This window comes from Triticum dicoccoides, chromosome 2B (assembly GCF_002162155.2).
Source record: "Triticum dicoccoides isolate Atlit2015 ecotype Zavitan chromosome 2B, WEW_v2.0, whole genome shotgun sequence".
In the NCBI taxonomy this organism is placed as follows: domain Eukaryota; kingdom Viridiplantae; phylum Streptophyta; class Magnoliopsida; order Poales; family Poaceae; genus Triticum; species Triticum dicoccoides.
The window spans coordinates 45,882,794-45,901,950 of record NC_041383.1 but is presented as its reverse complement, the minus strand read 5'-3'; positions in this window follow the sequence as shown (position 1 = coordinate 45,901,950).

Below are 19,157 nucleotides of genomic sequence, written 5' to 3'. Positions count from 1 at the left end.
CAACACACACACACACACACACACACTAGCCCTGAGGCTCTGCCGAAGCGAGCCCATGACTCCGTCACCCAAACAACCAGAGTTGATACCCACAACACGACCCAAGGCCGCTGCTCCAGCTTACAAACCTTACATACCCACACCGGCTCGAGGTCTGGTACCAGACGAGCCGATGACTCTGCGACCCAAGTGACCAGAGTTAACACCATGTGACACAAAGGTGCACTCTGGAGTTGTTGCTCCGGCGTCCATATCGGCATGAGGCCACGTACCCGACAAGTAAATGATGCTCCATATAAATGGCTAGACCCAACACCCTGCAACACAAACGCGCACACCGAAGCCGTTTGTTCAACTTCCACACTGGCCCCTAGGGCGCACATGCCTAGACAATGAGGAAACCGCGTGACTGACAGAAAACGTCGATGCCTAACTGACCTCCATAGGCGACGCCCCCAAGGGGGATCGGAAGCGACGGGTACACTGCCGCCACCCGCTCCGGCTCCATAGAGTATGTAGAACCATTAGAGCAAACATGGTATATCACACATGTAATGCATTATATTAACTTGTTACATATACTCCATCAATCGCAAGAGATCACCTTGAGGAACTCCAAAAGGAATATTCGTTGGTATGCAGAAGGCCAAACCATTGTCAAGCACCAATACGTTAGCATTTTCCAGACATTGAGATATGATGGCAACCATATTTGGCTATAAAGCACGAAAGTATCTCTCCCCCTCTTTAATCACAACAAGGATCGATAATTAATAAAAAATGGCATCAATATTTGTTGATGTTGGTAGTGGCATAAATATTCTTTTTTCACTTTTTAGAAAAGGAGATTAAACCCCCGGCCTATGCATCAATCGATGCATGCAACCATCTTTATTAATTATTCCACAAATGTCTGAAAAAATACATCAATCCACCTGAAGTCACCACTCACACCTACAAACTCGATAATGTGGAGTGCTCTCACTCCCCATATCTAAAACCGGTGTCTTCGCTGATCCATCCACATAAGGTATCGGGACTAACAGCCGGCGCAGCCTACCTAAAGCGCACACCACATGCACACATTTTAGAAGCCGCCATCATCATTGGACCACCGACCCATCTTCAGGAGAGAAATCCGCATCATCCTGCCAGTCCGGATATCCACCACGACGCCCAATGGAGCCACCGCCCTGCACTCGTTCGCCCAAACGTGAAAACTCTGAAAGAGCTGCCATTCGTAGCACCTGCCAACTAGGCATTCAGCGTAACACCTGTCGGCCAGGCATGACTTGACAGCTCCACCGAAGCTCCATGCAAGACGAAGCCGCTCAACTTCCTGCCTCTGTCTTCTAGTGCTACTCCACAAACGATGCTCCCAAGAAAGAAACGACACTGTAGTACCGCCATTGCCCGATCTGGAAGACCATATCCAAGGGTTTCCCTCAAAGCAGCACGAGTGAGTCGCCAACAGTTACAAGATGATGCATGCATCAAGGTAACGGCACAAAACGCCGACATCGCCCGCCAACGGCTCGGTCTTCACCGGCAACTATGTCTCCCCGACTCGTAGCCGGGACTAGATGACGATTCTCAAGATCCGACCACCCAACCGCAGGTCGACCACCTCTGACGAGAGAGATGACCACCACCGCCGGCTGCACCAGTCAAAACAGATCTGACCCGAGGTGCCGCCGACGAAACCACCAGGCCCTCCACACTGCCGACGCCGATCCAAAGGCAGATGGCACACTGCCGCCGCCCGAACAGGGCTGGCCGCCGCGCGAGCAGCCCGCGCCGCCTCCGACGCCGCTGCGCCACAGCCATCGCCATGCCGATTGGATTCATCGCGCGTCCACACGATTCGGGGCCCCGCACAACCCCAGATCTGCGGGGGAGAGGCGATGTCTCTGCCATCCCCGTCCGCCCCTGGGCTTAGATAGGCGGCGTCCCCCGGCGGCGGCAGAGGGAGGGGAGGAGGGAGAATGCGCCCCCGGTGACTGGGTTTAGGGCGCCACCCTAGTCGCCCTAGCGGGGACGATGCGGGCAGGGGCTATGGGCGGCGAGTATGACGCGGGCTGGGGGCTGCGGGCTGAGCAAGGATCTGTTGCCTCACAGTTAATATTCTAATAACACAATTCATATTATATCAGTTCAGGGTGTGAATTACATCATCTCTTCCTGGCACACTCCTTTCCAGCTTTCAAGTGTTCCATACTTGCGACAATCCATATAATTCTGAAGATTACATGCCCAACCCGAATAGTAGTTCTCAGCCTACAAAAAACGGATGCTTTTTACACTAATATTATACTAGCAATCAAGTCTGAAAACTGCAGCCCACACCGGCCTCGAGGCCTCGTACCAGACGAGCCGATGACTCTGCCACCCAAATGACGAGAATTAACACCATGTGACACAAAGGTGCACTCTGGAGTTGTTGCTCCGGTGTCCATATCGGCATGAGGCCACGTACCGGCCAAGCAAATGATGCTCCACACAAATGGCTGGAGCCGACACCCTGCAACACAAACACGCACACCGAAGCTGCCTGTGCAACTTCCACACAGGCCCTAGGCCGCACATGCCTAGACAATGAGGAAACTACGGGCGTGTTTGGTTGCCGTAGTGAATAGTAGTTGTGTTGCATACACATCTCAACCCAGGTTCTGAAAAAACAGCCTCATATACGACATCTGCAAGTTGTTTGGTTGCCTGCATCTAGGGTCCCTGCATTAGGTAGTACGCAAGTGCGCTTTGTTTGGTTGCCTGCATTGGCCCAAGCGGCACATAAACTCGGTGTTTGGTTGCACGCATGAGGTATGATTAAGAGTGAGCACCTTATTTAGCAGATAGGGTTAAGAGCTAGCAGAGGGAAGGGGAGAAGAAGTGTAGTGTGCGCCGGACAATGGCGACTATGGTGGATAGTGGCCGTGGCGCCATGTCCGACATGACAAGCATGGAGTCATAGACGAGCGACCCCGTCGGCGGCACGGCGAGCGACACCGTCGGCGAACTAGTTGTGGTGCTCGCGCAAAGAAAGTGGACAGAGGAGGAAAATGCAGTGCTCGCGCCATGCTATCGTCAGTGCAGTGGACGAGAGAGGAGGCCGAGATGATCGACGCCGGAAACGACTCCAGTGTAGTAGGGCGAGAGAGAGGAGGCAAAGATGATCGACCCCGTCAGCGACGCGGCAAACTGCAGTGTGCACGGAGGTAGAGGACACAAGAAAGCAGTGTGTGCGCCATTGCAGCGTTAGTGTAGTAGGAGGACGACAGAGAGTAGGCCGAGATGAGTGACGCCAGAAACGACTCTAGTGTAGTAGCACGCGGGCAAGGAGATCAAGGGGAAGGTCTTCGGCGTCGAGAGGGACGAATAGGAGGGCTCTGAGTAGATGATAGAGGAGCTCGACATGGCGGTGTCAGTGCAGTAGACTGCTGTTGAAAGAAAGATGAAGCTACGATCGTCGAAACCAAAAACTTATAACACGAATGTTGTGAGGAACTGCGAGATTAGGCTGTTGGTCCAAGGAAATTTCAAATGATCGATCGTGCACAACGAATCTGACAAAATTCATCCAGAATAGCTCCAAACGGGAACACGAGATTAAGAACTTACAGCCGACGAAACTACGAACCGATCGCCTGAATGGGACCGTAGTATCGATGCGCATCTTTTTTGTGTAGAGCTTACCACAAATTGAAGCATCGTTGTGTAGATTAGAGGGGCATGGAAGAGAGGAGATTAGAGAGGAGCTTAATGGAGGTTGAAGAAGACACCACGTAAACACCTCGCATCCCTCCGGTTTCTCCTCGTGCAGGGGCCCGCTCGCCGCGCTTCCGCTCGGCCTGGCTCCAGAGAAACTTCCGATTCTTGCGTTTCCAGCCAGCCAGACGCGGAAGTGCTTTAAGAAGCGTGCGATGCAGGCCCAATAGTGTATGCGGGCTATCAAACAGGCCTTTTACTTTCCGCGCGGACCTGGTTGGGCTCTATGCGGGCAACCAAACACGCCCTACATGACTGACACCAAACATCGATGCTTGACTGACCTCCATAGGCGACGCCCCCAAGAGGGATCGGAAGGGATGGGTACACTGCCGCCACCCGCTCTGGCTCCATAGAGTATGTACAACCATTAGAGCGAACATGGTATATCACAAATGTAATGCATTATATTAACTTGTTACATTACATATACTCCATCAAACGCAAGAGATCACTTTGAGGAACTCCAAAAGGAATATTCGTTGGTATGTAGAAGGCCGAACCACTGTGAAGCACCAATACATTAGCATTCTCCACACATGGAGATATAGTGGCAACCATATTTGGCTACAGAGCACCAAAGTATCTCTTCCTCTCTTTAATCACAACAATGATAGAGAATTAATAAAAAAAATGGCATCAATATTTACATCATCTCTTCTTGGCACACTTCTTTCCAGCTTTCAAGTGTTCCATACTTGTGGCAATCCATATAATTCTGAAGATCAAGTTTTTCCCGTTTATTGAGGATCAAGTTTTGTGTGTGGTGTAACCTCTCATCAATAAATATCTTGATACTTCTTTAAAAATTTCTGAGGACCATGTTTATCTTAGTACTCATACTAAAATTGTTGTATGCATCCCTGGTTGGTGCAGAGGCCGGGAAGTGAAAAGCTCTCCCATTTTTAAGATCAGTTGCGCCAGGAGGGGTTTGATCTGCCCCTCCCCTCCCCTCGTCCCCCTCGTGACGCCCCCGCGGGCGATCCGGGGGGAACCTTAGCTGTCGTGGTTCTAAGTCTGACAGTAGAATAGGGGGTAGGTATGGAGAGGCAAGATCCTAGCTATGGAGCAGTTGTGCACACAAGTGTTTTATGAGTTCAGGCCCTTCTCGGAGGAAGTAACAGCCCTATGTCTCGGAGCCCGGAGGCGGTCGACTGGATTATGTGTGTGAGAGTTACAGGGGTGCGAACCCTTCTACCAGTGGAGGGGGGTGGCTTATATAGAGGACGCCAGGACCCCAGCCAGCCCACGTAGCAGAGGGTTAAAGTACATTAAGGTCTGGCATTACTGGTAACGCCCAACATAAAGTGTCATCATGACCATTAAGACTACTTAATTACAGACCGTTTGGATACAGAGTAGATCTTGAACTCCTGGTGGTCGAGTGAGTCTTCATGGTCGAGTGTCTTCAGGTTCGTCGAGTGTCTTCTAGTCCGTCGACTGGAGTTCCTCTTGGTCGACAGGAAGACGACTTCTTCTAAAAGATGTCCTTGGGGAGGGTACCTTGGTCAGGTTCATGACCCTACCCTAGGTACATGACTTCATCAGTAGCCCCCGAATGGATCGAGGTTTAAGTGAGGAAGGAGTTGGCAATCTTTCCGACATGCTTTCTGGTGCTGTAAAGGTGTTTTGCCTTGGATCAATGACTTTTAAGTGAGGGTGTCAACTTTCGTTCAGTCGCCTTGATCCATTCTTTATATTTGTCGAGTGAACTTTGTGAGCTTGGAGATTTCCGAGCGACGGATCGCAGGAGATCTTCCGTCTGACAAGTTGCCCTGTGGTTAGCGGATTTAGTGGGATCCGAAATTTTGGGAAGCGTGCGAAGCGGAGAAGACCGCGGTACTCGGATGGGATAAGGCAGGGACGCCTCGATTCCCGCGCCACCTTTTTGGCCACGTATCACCTGCGTGACTGTTTCGGGATTTGACAGGATCGCCTGGGCCTACCTGTCGTTCACTCGGAAGTGACTCAATATAAGGAAACCGACGGAGGTTTTTTGAACAATGCCTCCTCATTTTCTCCTCCCTCGCCTCCAGATTCATCCGTTGCGCACACCAACTGCCCGACGCCGCCGCTCCGTTCCAGCCTCGTCGGCGACAATGGTGAAAGAGAAGGCGGTGGCTTTGGAGCGGGCGAAGAAGGTGACGGCGGCGGCGAAGGTGAAGGGGAGAGCGACCAGTCGAGGGGGATCCTCGTCGCGGTCCCGTTTGCCGCAAGGTTGGATCCAGGGTGATTGGATCCGCTCGACCATCACCCAAAAGGATCTCGACGACCTGGCCGACGAAGGCCTGATTGCGCACGGGGCGGCGAGGCTCCCGGGGACGGAGTGGCAGCCACAGCCTCAGGAGGGTGAGTGTGTCCTCTTGGCCACTCATGTAGATCGAGGGTTCTCTCTGCCACCGCATCTTTTCTTTCGAGGGTTTCTGAACTTCTTTGGGCTCAGCTTCACCACTTTACCCCCAATTCCATTGCCTATCTCGCCGCCTTTATATCTTTGTGTGAAAACTTCTTGGGTTGTCGGCCGCACTGGGGCCTCTTCAAACACATATTCACTTCTCGTTCTCAGACGGTGAGAAAGGCCAGCCCCAATGACGAGAGAACTCAGGTAATCCAGATGTGTGGGGGTCTCGGGGTCCAGATGAGGAGTAAGAGCACTTTCCCAGCTATGACCCTTCCCGAGTCAGTCAGAGGGTGGCAGTCGACCTGGTTCTACTGCCAAGACCAGTCGACGCCAGGGCAGTCGACTGGGCTCCCTCCCTTCTCTATGAGTTGAGTGAACAAGCCATCCTCTCTGAAAGTGGTTCCGGAGGAGAAGGCTCAGGTTAAAATGTTGATGGAGCGTGTAGTCCAGTTGATTCGTGACGGTGTGACTGGCATGGACCTTCTGGAGGTTTTCCTTCGGCGGCGCATCCAACCACTCCAGTACCGGGGCCACCCGATGTGGTTGTATTCTGGTACTGAAGACACCAGTCGGGTCCACCCAGAGGAGGTCGATGATGCCACACTGGAGAGGTGGATGACTGCCATCACGGGGAACAAGGACAACCCCCGTGGAGCCAGGAGGATCCCGCCACTCGACCAATCTTATGAGGCGGACAAGGTACGACCACTTTCCTCCGATTGCTCCATCCGTTCTGTTTCATCGTAGATCAGTCGATTGACTTTTGTCTTGCTTGTTGTCTTTCAGGAAACCACCGAGTTGTACTCGATGCCCAACGGGGCGCAAGCACAGGCCGAAGAGGAGGAAGGAAGCGGAGGCGAAAGCCAAGAGGAGTGGGAGTCGGATGCCGATGAGGGTGATGAAGATGCAGGCTCCGATGAGGAGGAAGAGGAGGAGGAAGTTGTGCCTCCTCGTTCCGAAAGGAGGTCCAAGCTCGCCCACGACCCTGCGGCTGAGCGTGGCAAGGGAGTCGTGCCTGCTGGGCAGTCGACGAAACGCCCTCGGACAACTTCACCGGCGCCGACTGAGAAGGCGTCGAAGCAACCCCGAGCGGCTCCGACAAAACCGACGAAGGCCCTACCGAAGATAAGGATGGAGATTCCGACTGTTTCTGGGTAACAGCATAACTCATGCTTTTCCTTTTATCATGGATACATTCTTGGTCGACTCAATTGCTGACAGACTGATTTTTTGAAATTGCAGTGATGCTACTTCTGAAACTTCAGCCAGGCATGAGGACCAAGAAATGGAAGATGCTGCTACTTCTCATCCTGGTATGATCTGCGCGGTTTCGCTTTCGGTCGATCGAATCTTTATTTTTGACTTTGAACTTTTTCTGCAGCTCCACCTAGCGTTGTCATCGATCTTCCTGACGATGATGATGAGGCGCCACTGAGGCAGAGGAGGAGCAGGAAGGCGACTGCTAGCAAGGCTGCTCAGGTTGTGTCAGCACCTGGACCACTGATTCCAGAGGGGAGCAACGTTGCTCGGGCTACCGTGTCCTTTGCGGAGCCGTTGACGGTTGCCCGCCCTTCGTCGTCGAGTGCTGATCCGCCTTCTCTCTTCTCCACCTACCACATCCCGGAGGACCAAGCAAGCGCTGCCAAGGAAGCCATACGCCAGGCCGGGATTATGATGGAGCAGGTGAAGGCGATCCGAACCGCCAGCCAAGCAGCTTATGACACGAGTTCAGCTCTCCAGATGAATGTCCAGGTTAGTTAAACATCGACTGGAAATCTTTGATGTTTGTCATGCACCCACTGGGTGTGTCAATTCTACGGTGGACTGCTGGCAGTCGACTGTAGTCTTTGTGTCTTGAGATTTCTCTTTACTTGTTTCACTCGAGCTTGGTCGAGTGGAATAATAGAACTGGTGGGGGCACACTGAGTGCACCCACTGGGTGTAGTCCCCGAGACCGTGGTCGATTGCTGGCAGTCGGCTATGGTCTGATTTTTTTACTGCTGACAGTTAACTGCTTCCGGTCGACTGATCAACTTTGAGTCTAGCTGATAGAACTAGTGGGGGCACGCTGAGTGCACCCACTGGGTGTAGTCCCCGAGACTACAGTTGAATGTTTAGATTCAGCTATAGTCTTAGAAATACTATGATTTTTCTTTTAGTCACTCGGAAGTGATCTGTCGTTGATGTCTGTCGACTGACCTTTCGCAGAAATCTTGTGACCTTGTTTCTCGTTATATCGAATTGGAGAACAAGTATATCCAGCTTGAACTTGACCAGAAGCTTGTCCAAGAGAACTTTACGAAGTCGAAGGAGGAGGCAAAAGGTATGTTTGGTGAGAATCTTGACGACTATCCTTGCTTCTTGCCTGTCTCCGAGTCTGATCTTATTGTGGTTTTTGCAGAAAAACTGAGGGATGCTCTGAAGAAGGACCTTGACCTCGCCGAGGCGCAGAAAGCGGCTTCGGACAAGACAAAACTTGCAGAAGAGAAGTTGGCTTCTGTTAACAAACTTATAGAGGAAAACACTAATCTGAAAGCTGCTCTCGACGTGGCCAACCAAGAAGTCACTCGACTGAAGAACGCCAATATGGTCCTGAGCGACAAAGCTGGCGAACTGTCAGGAAAGAAGAATGACTTGGAGATTTATCTGGGAGGACTTGCCAAGAAGCTATTCCTCATGCTCGAAGGTAACTCCTTATCTCCGATTGGTAATTACTGACTTGCTATAAGGGCATTAGCTTATCCTTGAATCGTGTCCACAGAATTCTGCCAAAACTTTGAAGAGGAGACTAGTCGAGTGGAGACTGGCTTGGATCCCATCAATTCTCCGGTGAAGGATGAAACCGCTATGAACGTGCTCCGCCTCGAGTCTCGCATTGCTGCAGTGGTCGATTACCTTGCAAGACTGAAGGCCGCAATGTCGCGCATCGACACATCGCTCTGGCCAGAAGAAACGCTTCAGAACGACCTTGAGTCGCTGATGACTCGACTGAACGAAGTTCCGAGTCGAGTGCAAGAATGGAAGAAGTCTTCTGCCAGGTGCGGTGCTGACGTCGCTCTGTCCTTGGTCCGCGTCCACTGCAAGGAAGCGAGAGAAGACAAGCTGGTGTCTCTCAAGGTGGCCAACACTAGGAAGCATGACTTCCGTTCTTTCATGGAGACCTTCATCGCGGCTGCCACTCGGATCACAGATGGGATCGACCTGGACGAGTTTGTTGCGCCTTCCAGCCCTCCGCGGGAGGGGTAAAAAACTTCTATGCTTCGATGATTTGAATTTGCCTCGGAATGCCGAGTGATTTTTGTAACCGACAAACTTTAACAGGCTCGATGCCTGAGCACTTCTGGGTCCGTAGGACGTTATCCGAACTTGATTTGCCGTTGAAATACGTTTGCTTCTTTCGGACAACCATCTTCTTTGGGTTGGAATATATACTAGCATCTATAATGCTCTTTTGCAGGTAGGAGTGAAGCACAAATTGCAGTCGACTTGTGCTCGTCATGTTTGGGCGAGTGCGGAGTTGCAACCAAACCTCCGAGTGGGAAACTTGTTCTCCACTCGGAAGGATTTTAGAAACTTAGGCGAGCACTGGGCTGCAGCTAAGCCCCCGAGTGGGAGGTTTGCTCTCCACTCGGTAGGATTTTTAGAAACTTAGGCGAGCACTGGGCTGCAGCTAAGCCCCCGAATGGGAGGTTTGCTCTCCACTCGGTAGGATTTTTAGAAACTTAGGCGAGCACTGGGCTGCAGCTAAGCCCCCGAGTGGGAGGTTTGCTCTCCACTCGGTAGGATTTTAGAAACTTAGGCGAGCACTGGGCTGCAGCTAAGCCCCCGAGTGGGAGGTTTGCTCTCCACTCGGTAGGTTTTTTAGAAACTTAGGCGAGCACTGAGCTGCAGCTAAGCCCCCGAGTGGGAGGTTTGCTCTCCACTCGGTAGGATTTTTGTGGCACGGCTTTGGTGGAGAAGGTAGCAGTCGACCTGCGCTTCGTCCTCCTTGCGGGACGCACGTTGTGTTTGTGATGTAGCTCGGAAGGAGGGAGCAGGGGTCGACCTGCGCCTCGTCCTCCTTGCGAAGCGTACGATGTCTTTTATTCTTAGGCGAACACAAGGTTGCAGCTAAGCCTCCGAGTGGAAGACTGGCTTATCACTCGGTAGGATTTTCAAAAACTTAGGCGAGCACTGGGCTGCAGCTAAGCCCCCGAGTGGGAGGTTTGCTCTCCACTCGGTAGGATTTTCAAAAACTTAGGCGAGCACTGGGCTGCAGCTAAGCCTACGAGTGGAAGACTGGCTTACCACTCGGTAGGATTTTGTTTACTTAGGCGAGTACTTGACTGCAGCTAAGCCTCCGAGTGGAAGGCTGGCTCGCCACTTGGTAGGATTTTGTTTAACTTAGGCGAAACATATTCGCAGCTAAGCCTCCGAGTGGAAGGCTGGCTTACCACTCGGTAGGATTTTTTACAAGCTTAGGCGAAACGGGTTCGCAGCTAAGCTACCCACTGGGGGACAGATTTATGAGAGCCAAAGCAATAACAATTACTGAGAAAATTATGAAACTCTTGTCTTTGATGAATACACTACAGGAGTACTTTTATTACAACTCATCCGAGTGAAAAACTTAAGTATAAAAAGGGCAGAGCAGGTCCGCGTTCCATGCTCTGGGCTCGTCAATCTGGTGCTCGACATTGTAAAGGCGGTATGCCCCATTATGGAGAACCTTGGTGACGATGAAGGGACCTTCCCAAGTAGGAGCAAGCTTGTGTGGTTTCTGCTAATCCACTCGGAGAACTAAATCTCCCTCCTGGAAAGCTCGACTCTTCACATTTCTGGCATGGAAGCGACGCAAGTTCTGCTGGTAAATGGTCGATCGGATCAAGGCCATCTCTCTTTCTTCTTCTAGAAGGTCGACCGCGTCCTGTCGGGCTTGCTCTGCTTCAGCTTCGGAGTAGAGTTCAACTCGGGGTGCGTTGTCAAGCAGGTCACTCGGCAAGACTGCTTCAGCTCCGTAGACCAAGAAGAACGGAGTCCTCCCAGTCGACCGGTTTGGCGTGGTCCTTAATCCCCAAAGCACCGACAGAAGTTCATCAACCCATGCGCCAGCTGCGTGCTTGAGGTCGCGCATCAGTCGGGGTTTTAACCCTTTGAGAATTAAGCCATTTGCTCGTTCTGCTTGTCCATTCTACTGAGGGTGGGCGACTGAAGCATAGTCGACTCGTGTACCCTGAGATGCGCAGAAGGCTCTGAATTCTTCTGAGTCAAAGTTTGACCCATTGTCTGTGATGATACTGTGGGGAACTCCATATCTGAATACCAACTCCCTGATGAAGCTGACGGCGGTGCCGGCATCCAGATTCTTGATGGGTTTAGCCTCAATCCACTTAGTGAACTTGTCGACTGCTACCAATACATGGGTGTAGCCGTTTCTGCCTATTCTCAGTGGTCCAACCATATCCAACCCCCATACAGCGAAAGGCCAGAAGAGTGGAATGGTCTTCAAGGCTAAAGCGGGTTTGTGCGACATGTTGGTGTAGAATTGACATCCTTCACACTTGTCGACTATCTCTTTTGCCATCTCATTTGCTCTGGGCCAGTAGAAACCCGCTCGGTATGCTTTAGCCACGATGGTCCGAGAGGACGCATGATGGCCACAGGTCCCCGAGTGGATGTCATTGAGAATCATTCGACCTTCTTCCGGTGTTATGCATTTCTGGCTGACTCCAGTCGCACTTTCTCTGTACAACTGTCCCCTCATGACGGTGAAGGCTTTGGATCGGCGGACGATCTCTCGAGCCTCTTCTTCATTCTCGGGGAGCTCTTTCCTCAGAATATAGGCGATATAGGGCACTGTCCAGTCGGGAGTGATGACCAGAACTTCCATGATTAAGTCGACCACAGCTGGGACCTCGACTTCAGTCGGATCTGTGGCGCTTTTTGGCTGTGGGGCTTCCTCGGTGAAAGGATCTTCTTGAACTGACGGCGTGTGAACATGCTCCAAAAACACACCACTCGGAATGGCTTCTCTCTTTGAACCTATCTTCGCCAAGTCATCGGCTGCTTGATTTTTTAGTCGGGGAACATGATGGATCTCTAATCCCTCAAATTTCTTCTCCATCTTTCTGACTGCATTGCAGTAACCAGTCATGGCTGGGCTTCTGACGTCCCACTCCTTCATCACTTGGTTGACCACTAAGTCCGAGTCACCGTAGACCATGAGGCGACGGACGCCGAGTGAAATGGCCATACGCAACCCGTACAAGAGTGCTTCGTATTCTGCTTCATTGTTGGAGGAATCAAAGTGAATTTGGAGTACATATCTGAGCTTATCTCCTCGGGGGGAAACCAAGACCACTCCGGCACCGGAATCATTCAGCATTTTGGATCCATCGAAGAACATAGTCCAGTGCTCCGAGTGAACTTGGGTCGGTAACTGCTGTTCAGTCCACTCGGCGAGGAAATCTGCTATCACTTGGGACTTGATAGCTTTCTTTGCCTCAAATCTGATATCAAGGGGAAGGAGCTCAATCGCCCATTTTGCCACTCGACCGGTTGCATCTCTGTTGTGCAGAATCTCTGATAAGGGGGCGTCGGTGACGACTGTGATAAAATGGTCAGAGAAGTAGTGAGCAACTTTCTTCGTGGTCATATAAATCCCATATACAAGCTTCTGATAATGAGGGTATCGTTGCTTGGATGGGGTCAGGACTTCGGAAATGTAATAAACTGGGCGCTGAACTTTGAAGGCTTTCCCTTCTTCTTCCCGCTCGACCGTAAGTACAGTACTGACGACTTGTCATGTGGCTGCAATGTAAAGCAGCAAGGGCTCTTTGCTGATTGGAGCAGCAAGCACCGGCTGGGTGGAAAGCAGGGTTTTTAACTCTGCAAAGCTGCATCAGCTTCAGGAGTCCACTCGAACTTGTCTGACTTCTTCTTCAGTCGGTAAAGAGGCAATGCCTTCTCACCGAGACGAGAGATGAATCGACTTAAAGCGACCAAGCAACCAGTAAGCTTCTAAACATCGTGCACACGCACGGGTCGTTTCATTCGGAGTATTGTGCCTACTTTCTCTGGGTTTGCATCGATTCCTCGTTCAGAAACGAGAAAATCAAGTAATTTTCCACCAGGAACTCCGAATGTGCACTTGGATGGGTTAAGCTTGATATCGTACCTCCTGAGGTGGGCAAATGTTTCAGCGAGGTCAGTCAGCAGGTCGGAACCTTTTCGTGACTTGACCATAATGTCATCCATGTACGCTTCCATATTCCGACTGATTTGAGTGAGCAAACACTTCTGAATCATCCTCATGAACGTGGCTCTGGCATTCTTGAGGCCGAATGGCATGGTGACATAACAGAAGCACCTGAATGGGGTGATGAAATCCGTTTTCATCTCATCGGGTCCAAACAGACGGATCTGATGGTACCCGGAATAAGCGTCCAAGAAAGAAAGTCGCTCACATCCTGCAGTCGAGTCGACTATTTGGTCGATGCGAGGAAGAGGAAAATGATCTTTCGGGCAGGCCCGATTGATATGCTTAAAATCGATGCACATGCGAAGCGAATTGTCCTTTTTAGGGACCATGACGACATTGGCGAGCCACTCAGAGTGGTAAATCTCTCAGATAAACTCTGTTGCTAGGAGCTGAGCCACTTCCTCGCCAATGGCCTTCCTTTTCTGGACGGCGGACCGTCGCAGATGTTCCTTCATAGGTTTTGCCTTTGAATCGACTTGTAGACGATGCTCAGCCAGTCCCCTGGGTACACCCAGCATGTCAGAAGGTTTCCATGCAAAGATGTCCCAGTTCTCACGGAGGAACTGGATGAGCGCTTCTTCCTATTTGGGGTCGAGTGTTGTGGAGATATGAGTCGGAGCAGCGTTAGGGTCGGTCGGGTGGATATGAACGGATTTTGTCTCACCGGACGACTGAAACGCTGATTCCGTAGCGGGCTTTTTGGCTCACAACAAATCACTCGGGTCTGCATTCCTTTGGTGTTCCTGCCACTCTTCTGCCACCATCTGAGCATCGGCGATCTTTGAGCCTTTCTGGAAGCACTCTTCTGCCTTCTTGCAGTTACCAGTGACAGTGATCACTCCTTTAGGGCCAGGCATCTTTAGTTTGAGGTACACGTAACATGGTCGAGCCATAAAACGTGCATAAGCTGGCCTGTCCAAAATTGCATGATAGGCACTCTGGAAATCCACAACCTCAAATGTCAGCTTCTCTTTGCGGAAATTCTTTGGATCACCAAAAACTACATCAAGAGCAATCTGGCCGAGTGATGCGGCCTTCTTACCAGGGATGACTCCATAAAAACTCATGTTGCTTGTGCTCAGTCTGGACATCGGAATGCCCATCCCTTTCAGCGTCTCAACATACAGTATATTCAAACTGTTGCCGCCATCCATCAACACTTTGGTCAGTCGAGTGGCTTCAACGACGGGGTTGACCACCAGCGCTTGCCTCCCAGGGGTGGCTATTTGCGTGGGGTGGTCAGATTGGTCGAATGTAATGGCGGTCTGAGACCACTTCAGGTAATTGGGTGTTGACGGAGCAGCCATATTCACCTCTCGGTTTATAACTTTCAGTTGGTTTTTGCTCTCAACATCGGCAAAAATCATCAAGGTGGAATTGACCTGCGGATATTCCTCGTCACTATCCTCCTTGTCCTCAACCTTGTCCGACTCTTTTTCTTTGTCCTTGGGCTGCTTCCCTTGGAACTGCTGTATCAGGAGTCGACACTGTCGAGTGGTATGCTTCGAGTAGATGAAATTACCCTCTTCGTCTTTCTTGGTGTGGATGTGACATGGTAAATCCAACACGTCATTTCCTTCTTTATCTTTTACTTTCTTGGGGTTCCAAGGCCCCTTGGGTTTCCCTTTGAACTTTCCTTGGTTCAGGGCCAAGGCTTCTCCAGGAGCGGCTGGCTCGGCTTTACGCTTTTGCTTCCTACTGGAATTTCCACCTTCGGTGTCCTGGGCGACTGACTTGTGCTTGCCACTCTGGAGCCGATCCTCTTCCTCACCATTGGCATATTTGGTGGCTATTTCCATCATTCGACTCAGAGACATGTCTCCGGTTCGACCGAATTTCAGGCTTAGCTCTCTGTACTTTACGCCCTCCTTGAAGGCGCAAACTACCTGGTGATCAGATACATTTTCTACTGTGTGATGCAGTGTGATCCATCTCTGGATGTAATCCCTCAGAGTCTCATTCGACTTCTGTACACAAGATTGCAGCTCCGTCAGTCCCGCCGGCCGCTTGCACGTTCCTTCGAAAGTCCTGACAAACACTCGGGAGAGGTTCTCCCACGTGTAGATGCTGCTGGGTGTCAACTGATTCAGCCATGCCCTGGCTGACCCTTCCAACATGAGAGGCAGATGCTTCATGGCCACCTCGTCATTTCCACCGCCGATCTGAACAGCCACTCGGTAGTCCTCAAGCCAAGTATCGGGCTTGGACTCCCTGTTGAACTTGCTGACTCCAGTCGCCAACCTGAAGTTGGGAGGAATCACCGCGGCTCTGATGGCTCTGCTGAAACACTCTGGTCCGGAGACGTGCACTCGGCTGCTGGTGGGTACATCTCTGTCATTACCCTCTCTGTGGGCTCTATTCCGGTCGACCAGACCTTGAACGATGATGGATCTCGCATCAAAGCCTGGTTCCCTGGGGTCGACTGGAATTCTTCACCCGCCACTGTACTGACGCCTGTCATCCTGCTGTCGAGGCATATATGATACACCCCTCCGGGGAGGAGTGGGCACTCGACGTCGATCGTTGCGATCGACTCCGTGATCATCCTGCTCATAGTTCCTGTACTGATCGTGTCGGTCGCCATGCCCTTCACGCCTCGGGGGCGATCTGGGGCTATGAGCTGACTGGACAGTATTCGCCGCCACGGACCTGCTATGAATCCTATTCCGCGACTGCGACACAGCCGAATTCTGATCTCCAGCTGCCCGGAGTAAATCCCTGATCTGCATCAAGCCTCTGCCAGCCTCTGACTGGGAAGGCTGAATCGACTCTGCTATACGTGTTGCAGCTGCCAAATTCTGGATTGGAGTGTGGTATACCTGAGTCGGAGGTTTAAAGAGTTGGCGTCGACTGGAGTCTGGAATCCGTTGCCGCGCGCGCTCGTTGAGTGCCCGCTGAAGGTTCTCCAGTCGAGTGCGCTCAGCCAGGTGGCCCAAGCGCGCGTCCTCTAAGGAGCGAGCCTCAGGGGTTTCTACAACGATCGGAGTATGAAGCGCATCCATGTTTCGGCGGCGAAGCTCTTCCCTCTGCTGCGAGTCGAGGGGCTCGGGGCGGTACTCCTCATGGTCGTGCGATGGGTCGCCTCCGCCGTTGCCTCCCTCAGCGCCAGGAAAGCCGGGGGGGGGAACGTGCGGCCCATTGACCATCAGGACCTCCGCTGCTGGATCAATGCTGTCGCATTCGGATGCAGTCTCTGCGGAGCCAGTCGACAGGTCGAACAGGCCGTAGAGAGATTCGTCGGGCTCGATTGCCGCGACTTGGGCAGTGGTCGACTGGCGAGCCACTGCGTGCCTCACCCACCGCTGAAGCCTCGACCGACCGGAGCGCTTACGCCGGCGGGAAGCTGGGAGGGAGGATGACACAAAAACCGGCCGATACTGAGTCGAAGGTTGCCGCAGAAGGACGCCGCGGACGCATGCTCGAAAGTGCGTAGCTCCGCGGACTGGGAGCGCACCCACGTCGAGCGGAGCCTCCTGCAGCCAGGCAGAGTCGCCGGCGACGAATGTGAGCGCGCCAAGACGGATCTCGCGGCCCTCAACCAAAACTCCACCTGAAACCATGATGATGGGAATTGAAAAGATTGCAACTTCTCCAACAAGTCGCTAAGACACCTGCCCCACGGTGGGCTCCAACTGTCATGGTTCTAAGTCTGACAGTAGAATAGGGGGTAGGTATGGAGAGGCAAGATCCTAGCTATGGAGCAGTTGTGCACACAAGTGTTTTACGAGTTCAGGCCCTTCTCGAAGGAAGTAACAGCCCTACGTCTCGGAGCCCGGAGGCGGTCGACTGGATTATGTGTGTGAGAGTTACAGGGATGCGAACCCTTCTACCAGTGGAGGGGGGTGGCTTATATAGAGGATGCCAGGACCCCAGCCAGCCCACGTAGCAGAGGGTTAAAGTACATTAAGGTCTGGTGTTACTGGTAACGCCCTACATAAAGTGTCATCATGACCATTAAGACTACTTAATTACAGACCGTTTGGATAAAGAGTAGATCTTGAACTCCTAGTGGTCGAGTGAGTCTTCATGGTCGAGTGTCTTCTAGTCCGTCGAGTGGAGTTCCTCTTGGTCGACTGGAAGATGGCTTCTTCTAAAAGATGTCCTTGGGGAGGGTACCTTGGTCAGGTTCATGACCCTACCCTAGGTACATGACTTCATCACTAGCCACCGCCCCCCTCGTCCCTCCTCCACTTCCACCTTTCCTCGCCGTCGTCCGTATCGCCGCTGGGCAAAGGTTGGCCTGCTGGGCGGCGGCGGGGAGTTCCCCCTTGGAGCGTCTTAGGCGGCGTGGGACGACCAGATCGCGAAGATGCGTTGGGCTAGCGCGGGGTCTGGCGGCGCGGCGGGCGAGCATCTTGGCGGCGGCGCGTGGATTTGGCGAAGATGTTTAGTCTGAATCCATCTGGATTTGGCGCATGGATGTTGTCGGTCGGCGCAGGGTGGTGGTCTACACCGCTGGCCTCGTTGGATCGTGGATCCGGCGCCTGAAGATCCGACGCCTTCTTGATCCTCCTTCCTGGTGGGTTGTGCCCCATGGAACTTGCATCTCTACTAGTCTCGGTTCGTCTCGCTGTCGGATCCAAAATAGTTGGAGGTTTGGTGGTATAGGTTGGGGACCGGAGGAAACTTTGGCCGGCTGGTCCGGCCCGGCATCGGCGGTGTCCCACGACGCCGTTACCCTCCTTGGAGGTGAAGCCGAGGTCCCTCCTATCCACATCCGAACCCCTCCCAGACGAAAGTCCAAAATTCAGTTTGGATTAGGCGGCGGCGTCGGCCTGCGCGTCGTAACCTCCATGGAGGCACTGTCTTGGGAGGCTCAGATGGTCGGTCGAGAGATGCTATGGGTGGTGGGCGCCACGTAGCTCTAGCAGCGGCGACAACGTGAGCTCCGGGGGAAACCCTAGATCTGGACCTACCGGATCGGATGATAATGGCACCTTCGATGCCGTTGTCCCTCCTTGGGGCATCGTTTTGGAGCATGCGCTGGCTGGAGGGGACAAGAGGAGGAGCGGTGTTACTTCTACCGCGAGGCCGACGACGGATCCTAGCGGCATGGCGCCGCGGAGGTTCGGCGATGGGCACGTCTGGAGATGGACTCGCGCAGGAGGAGGAAGTTGTCTGGCGTCATGGTGACGTTGATGGCAGAGAGGCCTGGCAAGGTCGGTGCAACAGTTTTGCTCTGAGGATGGACCGAGGGATGATGGAGGTGACGGCCCTTGCAGCATGCGGTGCTCATTGGGAGTGTGCCTGACCGGTGTGGGATCCAGTCCAGGTAGTGGCTTGGAGGGGACACCCCGCTTTAGATGTTAGGCTTTAGTGCGATGTATGTTTGGTATTATGCCCGGACATTTGGCACGCCTTCATCAAGGGGATAGGAGTAGCAACGGTGTTGCTAAGATAGTGGATTCAGGCTTATTGATGTATCACCTTGTATGGTCTTTGTGAATAATTAATAATATGGTTGCATATGCATTGTCCAGATGCAGAGGCCGGGGTACATCCTCCTTTTCTAAAAAAATATAATTCTGAAGATTACATGCCCCACCCGAATAGTAGTTCTCAGCCTACAAAAAACGAATGCTTTTGAAACTAATATTATACTCCCTCCGTCCCAAAAAACATGTCGCGGCGGCATTTTTTCAATTTAGCCCTCGTGGTTTTCCCGACAAAACTCGCGGTCCTCTGTCTCCTTCCTCACTCTTCTCCGACGCCGGCCGATTTGGTCGCGCCTCCCTTGCACTCGCCCCCGCC